Here is a 7,443-nt window from a genome sequence, read left to right on the forward strand (position 1 = left end):
CTATCAGTTTGTGATCAAACCCTTGACCTTTTGCACAGTTAATGCAATGCACGAACAGCGTTGAACCATTGGAACCAACCATGGACTGGAACAACAGAGTGCAATAAGTAACCATAACTACCTACCAGATCCAGCCAACTAACAATGCCTTTAAAACCACTCAAAAGCTCGTGACCACATAGCAACACACTAAAAACTTTCAGGACCTCTGGGGCTGTGTCGAATAGCTCCATATACCTTTAAATAGTGCCCTATTCGAGGAGACAGCCATTATCTGGTGAACGAATTTTTATGGCAATGGCTGCATGTCTGTTAATTCCACAATATGATTTTAGGTCAAAAGAGTGCTCATGGGGACCCCCTTTTCGGTCAGTATTTGCCCTTGATGCACACTTTTCCTGAGCCCACAATTGTGCAAGATCAAAGCAGATTTTTCCCGACAGCCAAAGCGTTGTTACGCCACGATAGTGCGGACTTGTATGAAGGCAGTGCGTTTTTAGGGTGCCATTTGGGATAAGGGGTTTGTGGACATAATCGAAAGCACTTATTCAATCCCATAATACATCGCATTAACAAGTGTACAACCCTTCATTGGCCCTTTCCTAACTGGCACACTTCATTTGGACTTGAGGTCTCGTGGACTTACAATGGCCGCTGTGTTCGCATGTTTAAGTCAAGTCGAAAGGACTATAGGGTGTCCCATTTGTCATTTTAGGTTTAAAAGGCTGCGCATGGATGCCCCCTTTTTGGTCGATATGTGTCCTTGATGCCCTCTTTTATGAGCACGCACTAATAACCTGTGAGTTTTTAGGGTGCCATTTGGGACAGGGGCTTTGTTGACATTATCGAGTGCACTTATTCAATCCCAAAATACATTTCAATAACAAGTGTACAACCAATGGCTAGACACTACCCCTTCATTGGCCATGTCCCAAATGGCACCCTTCATTTGGACTTACAATGGCCGCTGTGTTCGCATGTCTGTTAAGTCCAAAGAACTATAGTGTTTCGCATTTGTCATTTTAGGTTCAAAAGACTGCTCATGGATGCCCCCTTTTTGGTCAATATGTGCCCTTGATCCCCCCTATATATAAGCCTGCACTTGTGTGAGGTTCACAGCAGATTTCCTCCAGACAGTAAAAGCGCCGTTACGTCATGAAAGTTCAGACTTATAGGAAGGCCGTGAGTGTTTACGGTGCCATTTTGGACAGGGGCTTTGTGAACATTATCGAGTGCACTTATTCAATCCCAAAATACATCTCAAAAACAAGTGTACAACCAATGGCTAGCTACTACATCTTCATTGGCCCTGGCCCGAGAGGCATCCTTCATTTGGACTTGAGGTCTCGTGGGACTTACAATGGCTGGTGTGTTCGCATATCTGTTAAGTTCAAAGGACTATAGGGTGTCCCATTTGTCATTTTAGGTTCAAAAGGCTGCGCATGGATGCTCCTTTTTGATCTATATGTGCCCTTGATGCCCGCTTTTATGAGCCCACACTTATGTGAGGTTCACAGCAGATTTCTTCTTGACAGTCAAAGCCGCAATATGTCTCGAAAGTGCAGACTTGTAGGAAGGCTGTGAGTGTTTAGGGTGCCATATGGGACAGGGGCTTTGTGGAGATTATTGAGTGCACTTATTCAATCCCAAAATATATCTCAATAACAAGTTTTCAACCCATGGCTAGCCACTACCCCTTCATTGGCCCTGTCCCAAATGGCACCCTTAATTTGGACTTGAGGTCTCGTGGACTTACAATGGCCACTGTGTTAGCATTTGTCATTTTAGGTTCAAAAGGCTGTGCATGGATTCCCCCTTTTCGGTTGACGTGTGCCCTTGATGCCCCTTTTTATGAGCCTGCACTTGTGTGAGATTCACAGCAAACTTCTTCCCGACAGTCAAAGCACCGTTACGTCACGAAACTGTGGATTTGTAGGAAGGCTGTGAGTTTTTAGGTTGTCGATTGGGACAGGGGCTTTGTGGACATTATTGGGTGCACTCATTCAATCCCATAATACATCGCAAAATAACAATTGTACAACTAATGACTAGCCACTGCTCCTTCATTGGCCCTGTCCCAATTGGCATACATCAATTGGACTTGAGGACTTAATGGCGGCTGCGTTTGCATTTCTGTTTAGTCCACAACACTATAGGCTGTCCCATTTGTCATTTTAGGTTCAAAAGCTGCTCATCGATGTCTCCTTTTCAGTCAATATATGCCCTTGATGCCACCTTTCTATGAGCTTGCACTTGTGTGAGGTTCACAGCAAACTTCTTCCCGACAGTCAAAGCAGCGTTACGTCACGAAACTGTGGATTTGTAGGAAGGCCGTGAGTTTTTAGGGTGTCAATTGGGGCAGGGGATTTGTGGACAATACCCAGTGCACTCATTCAATCCCATAATATATCACAATAACGAGTACACAACCAACGCCTAGCCGCTACCCTTTCATTGGCCCTGTCCCAATTGGCACACATCATTTGTACTTGAGGTCTCGTACACTTACAATGGCCGCTGCGTTTGCTTTTCTGTTAAGTCCACAACACTATAGGCTGTCCCATTTGTCATTTTAGGTTCAAAAGCTGCTCATCGATGTCTCCTTTTCAGTCAATATATGCCCTTGATGCCCCCTTTTTATGAGCTTGCACTTGTTTGAGGTTCACAGCAAACTTCTTCCCGACAGTCAAAGCGGTTTTACATCACATAACTGTGGATTTGTAGGAAGGCAATGAGTTTTTAGGGTGTCAACTGGTACAGGGGATTTGTGGACATTACTGAGTGCACTCATTCAATCCCATAATACATCACAATAACGAGTGTACAACCAACGGCTGGCTGCTACCCCTTCATTGGCCCTGTCCCAATTTGCACACTTTATTTGGACTTAAGGGCTTCATGGCCGCTGCGTTTGCGTGTCTGTTAGGTCCAAAGGACTATAGGGTGTCCCATTTGTCATTTTAAGTTAAAAGCTGATCATGGGTGCCCCCTTTTTAGTCAGAATATGCCCTTAATGCACACTTTTCTTGAGCGCACACTTCTTGAGGTTCACAGCAGATTTCTTTTCAACAGTCAAAGAGGCGTTACTTCATGAAATGCAGACTGGTAGGAAGGCAGTGAGTGTTTAGGGTACTATTTGGGACAGGTGCATAGTGCAGTTACATCATGAAAGTGCGGGCTTGTAGAAAGACCATGAGTGTAGCAAAACTCTAAAAAGGACCCAGGATTCTGAGCATCTGGATATAGAAAATGGTGTTTTCAATTGTTTCTTTCAACAATGACGTCAGAGGTGTTTCACACAGAGTTTACAAGCCCAGCTTCTTTCAGTTGAGCGAATCAATTGAGTTTTCTTCACTAATCAGAAGATCGATATCTGACCTTCTACGTCTGACTGAAGCCATCATCACGTCTGAAGTCAGTAAACACATCTGAACCCATTGCTCTTGGCTTTCTTAGCTGAGTCAGGGGTTTATGCAGGGGAAGTACAGAATAAGAGCTCAGCTTTTTTAAGGTTTATTTACAACTGAATTAAAATTCATCATTGCCAGCATACAGTACAGATGTTGGTGGTGTGACAGAAACTAACACAGTCTGGAACCCCAAGGCCCAGAAAACATGCAGCGCAAATCGTCATTTACTGGATTTTTATGCACTCCACACAGTCAATTTCGGAAAGATCTTAATCCATCACCACAGACGCTGTGCTTCCTCTATCATAACAAAGGGTTGAATACAAATATTTCCTATTGTAGTGAATCCCACTCTGTTCCTTTCCAGGGGCCGTGACTCCGACGGATAGAAACGTGGGATAATTGTGAGGAAAAGAAAGGTCACGTTTTCAGTCAGGAAGTCGACTCCTGGCACAGCAGAACTGGACTGACGTGCGTCAATGCAGTGAGTACCATCAAACTACCCAAGGACGTGAACTTTTTAAACAAGCCCATTGCGAAAATGTAGGTGGGGGGTAACATTTGTAGCACAACAGAGTTTGGGAACACCAGCTAAATCTCATAGGGGTGGTTTCCCAGACAGGGATTTCCCAGGACTAGGCCTTAGTTTAATTAGGAAATATAACTAGTTTTAACAAACATGCCTTATTAAAACATTACTTGTGTGCATATTGAGGCAAAACAAAGGACACTGATGTATTTTTTAGTTTTTCAATACTTTTCAGTTTGGAAAGCTCTTACATTTATTTTAGTCTACTAGTCTAATCCCTGTACGGGAAACCGCCCCTTAATCTAATGATGAGATTTGGAGCATCAAAGTTTGATTTCAATCATTGATTTTGAGATTTGACACAATCTTACTTAGTCAATATTAAATATATCAACTTTTTTGTTGTCTCTATATAAATATTCAATCAATCAGCCCTCTTCCATAAAAGGCGTGCTTCTCTAAACGGATAGCACGTAGCATCGTAGTACTGCAATACTGTACTCTCAAATAACCCTCACGCGACTGTGATGTCACACGCACATCGTTCTGCGCAGCGCCGGTGAAGTTGATAATTTTAATTGAGTTTTTTTATATAGGAAAACATCTACAACATTTTGGGTGGGGTCGCGAGCACTGGAGTTGAGAAACACTATCATAATGAACAATGTTGGCTAATAAGGTTTAAATTATTTTAGGAATATAATTAGGAAAATATCAAGCTTGTGTTGACAAGTTCGGGTGATTCTCACGAAATCCAGATTCCGAAGGTGTCCAGCATCAGATTTTTTAAAAAGCCCTTGAAGCCATTTTTTTGCACATATAAAATTAAGGTCTGAACTTACTTTAACCATTATTTTCAGAGGATTTAAAACATATTTCCTATAGAATTATTTTTTAGATTATCATTATTAAAAAATTATCCTTACCGCAACATAATATTACATTAAATATATGCATTTACAAACTCATGTTTCGGTAATGAGAACCAAAAAGTTGTCTTGGTGCTATGACAATTTTTTTTTAACTTTTATCTGGAGAGAAAAAAAATAACAACTGCTTTGCTTACCTGGTAGCCATCTTGAGTGTTACAGTCAATTATGTCCCTTCCAACATTTTTTTAAAAATGTTAATTCATTGAGGGCTTAAACAATGATTGAAAATTGTTGCGGAGGATGAGAAAATTGGTTTTGGACACATTTATATTCCTTATTATTGTCTCTACATTTACCAATGATCACCAAATATCACATGTTTCTTTCCTGTAAATTATTATAGTATAACATGCACTGAAGCTTTTTATTTTTTAGATTTTTTAATTATAAATATTTCCATGTCAAAGAACCCAAATCCAGTCATGGACACGTTGCGGCAATGAACATCTTCCCCTTAAATGTGAAAAAAACAAAATTGGATTGTATGATGTCATTTGAAATCATGTGCAAAATAGTACATGAAGAGATGTTTGTAACTGTATGCTTCTTATTTTGACACTCTTACTTTTTTATCTAAATGTTTCATGACACCTCATAAGTCTAATTTCGCGAGAATCACCAGTTCAGACCCTTCGTCCACAAAATGGCACAGACTATTACTTTATATTAGACTGTATATAATGTATACTCACTGCAAAAATTTTAAAAGTGGTAAAGGGTGGTAAACTGTGCAAAATGCAACAATAAAACCGACCCTGCTTTACGGCCAAGAAACATAAACAGTGCCCAAAACAAATGTAACCAAGAATTTTTGTGTGATGAGTCCTTGACTTAAGATGAAATCTGTTAGATGAGCTGTTTATATATGGGAGTTTATTTGGAAATTTAAGATGTAATTTTTGGCCTCATAGACACTTAAAATAGTTTGCCCTACATACTTTTATAACAAACACAATCTCATGAGGTCAGTTGTTCAAAAAGTTCAATCTGGATCAATGATCCAGATTTCGAAATCCCATGTTTTTGCTATCTAGGATCAGGTAAACCATCTCACAAAAACAGCAGGAGAATAAAAAATAAATAAAACACGACTTTCCCTTGCTCAACTTTTTAAATTTCAATTCAACACTCAGTCCGTTCCAAAACCAAAGAGCAATATTTTTTTTAAAAATTATAAAAGTATAAATATTACATGATAGAAATGTTGTATTGTAGACTAAGACTAACTGTAGGTTTATAAGTTTTTATCTTTTTTTTTTAAAAAGTTTTATTCATTTTTTCCATGAAATGCCTTCTGCTGGGATAAGAATAATCCTACTGGAATCAAACAAATCCTAATCTTACTAAAACGTTTTAAACAACACAAAGTGATGATTTGATTCAGATCAAAGCCTAGATTGGAAAATTTAGAATCCTTTTTTTTGTTTTGAACTCATTTTGATCCAATTCTATAGCCGAAATCCAAATGGATTACTTTTAAACAACTGGCTTTGGTTTCACAGACATGGCTTAAGGCTAGTCCTAGACTAAAACACACGTTTGAGCTGTCTGAACTAAAAATAACTTGCACATGTCAATATACACACCAGTAACATCTTGTAAGGCTTTTTTTTTTTATTAAAGATGCTTAAACATTTTAATTTAACAAAGGCATAGTTCTTGCTTTGGCTTAGCCTTGTATGTGAAACCAAGCCTATGAGTCTATAGATAAATGCTATCTCTGCGCATTATTGACCTCTCTAGGGAAATCACAGCACTTGGAAAATTGAGCGCAATTGAACATCCTTTTCCGGACGAGGATGGGCGTGAACGTGTCGGTTTCTTGAAGATGGGATCATAGACATGGAATGCAAATTCTCACAGTAGAGATTAAAAATCTGACAGCACAATTATTCAAAAAATTCGCTAACTTGATTTATAATGTTGCAGTCTCTCCAACAGCGACTATGGGATTTGTGACGCTTACATAATCCGAGAAAACATTGTGTGAAAATATAACCTTGATATCTTGATATTTCCTAAAAAATCATATCACGCCTAAGTCACATGACTGGGACAGTAATCATGTCAGCACAGGATGAGTTCGCACATCGGGTTAGGGGTCATAAGCACAAACGTCGGCCGCTCGATAAGAGTTTCAGGCAAACAAGCTTCCTACATAAGACTGATAACATCACGTGTTCATGGATGGAAAATGAAGGAGGGAAGGATTCAGGCTGGTGAAGAGAACAATAGAGGACAAAAAAAACACACAGTCCAGCAAGGAGGGACGGTCAAGGACTGATAGGACAGCTTTAAAGTATTTGATTTTGTTTAGGTGCGCATTAAATATAATTGAACTGAGCACAGAAGACAGACAAGAAATATTGGTTTGTAAATGCGATGCAGATGTGAGGTCAAAATCTGTAATTTCAATATCCACTTGAATTCAAAACTAATCCAGTTTAATTTCCTCATAACGTCCCTGACATTTTCAACAAACAAATACAAAACAAACATTGACACAAACTACACTATCACCAAAATTATACCAACAAGTCAAAATAAAAGCAGACAAACGTTTTGATACGCA

The sequence above is a fragment of the Misgurnus anguillicaudatus genome, chromosome 23 (genome assembly GCF_027580225.2).
Source record: "Misgurnus anguillicaudatus chromosome 23, ASM2758022v2, whole genome shotgun sequence".
In the NCBI taxonomy this organism is placed as follows: domain Eukaryota; kingdom Metazoa; phylum Chordata; class Actinopteri; order Cypriniformes; family Cobitidae; genus Misgurnus; species Misgurnus anguillicaudatus.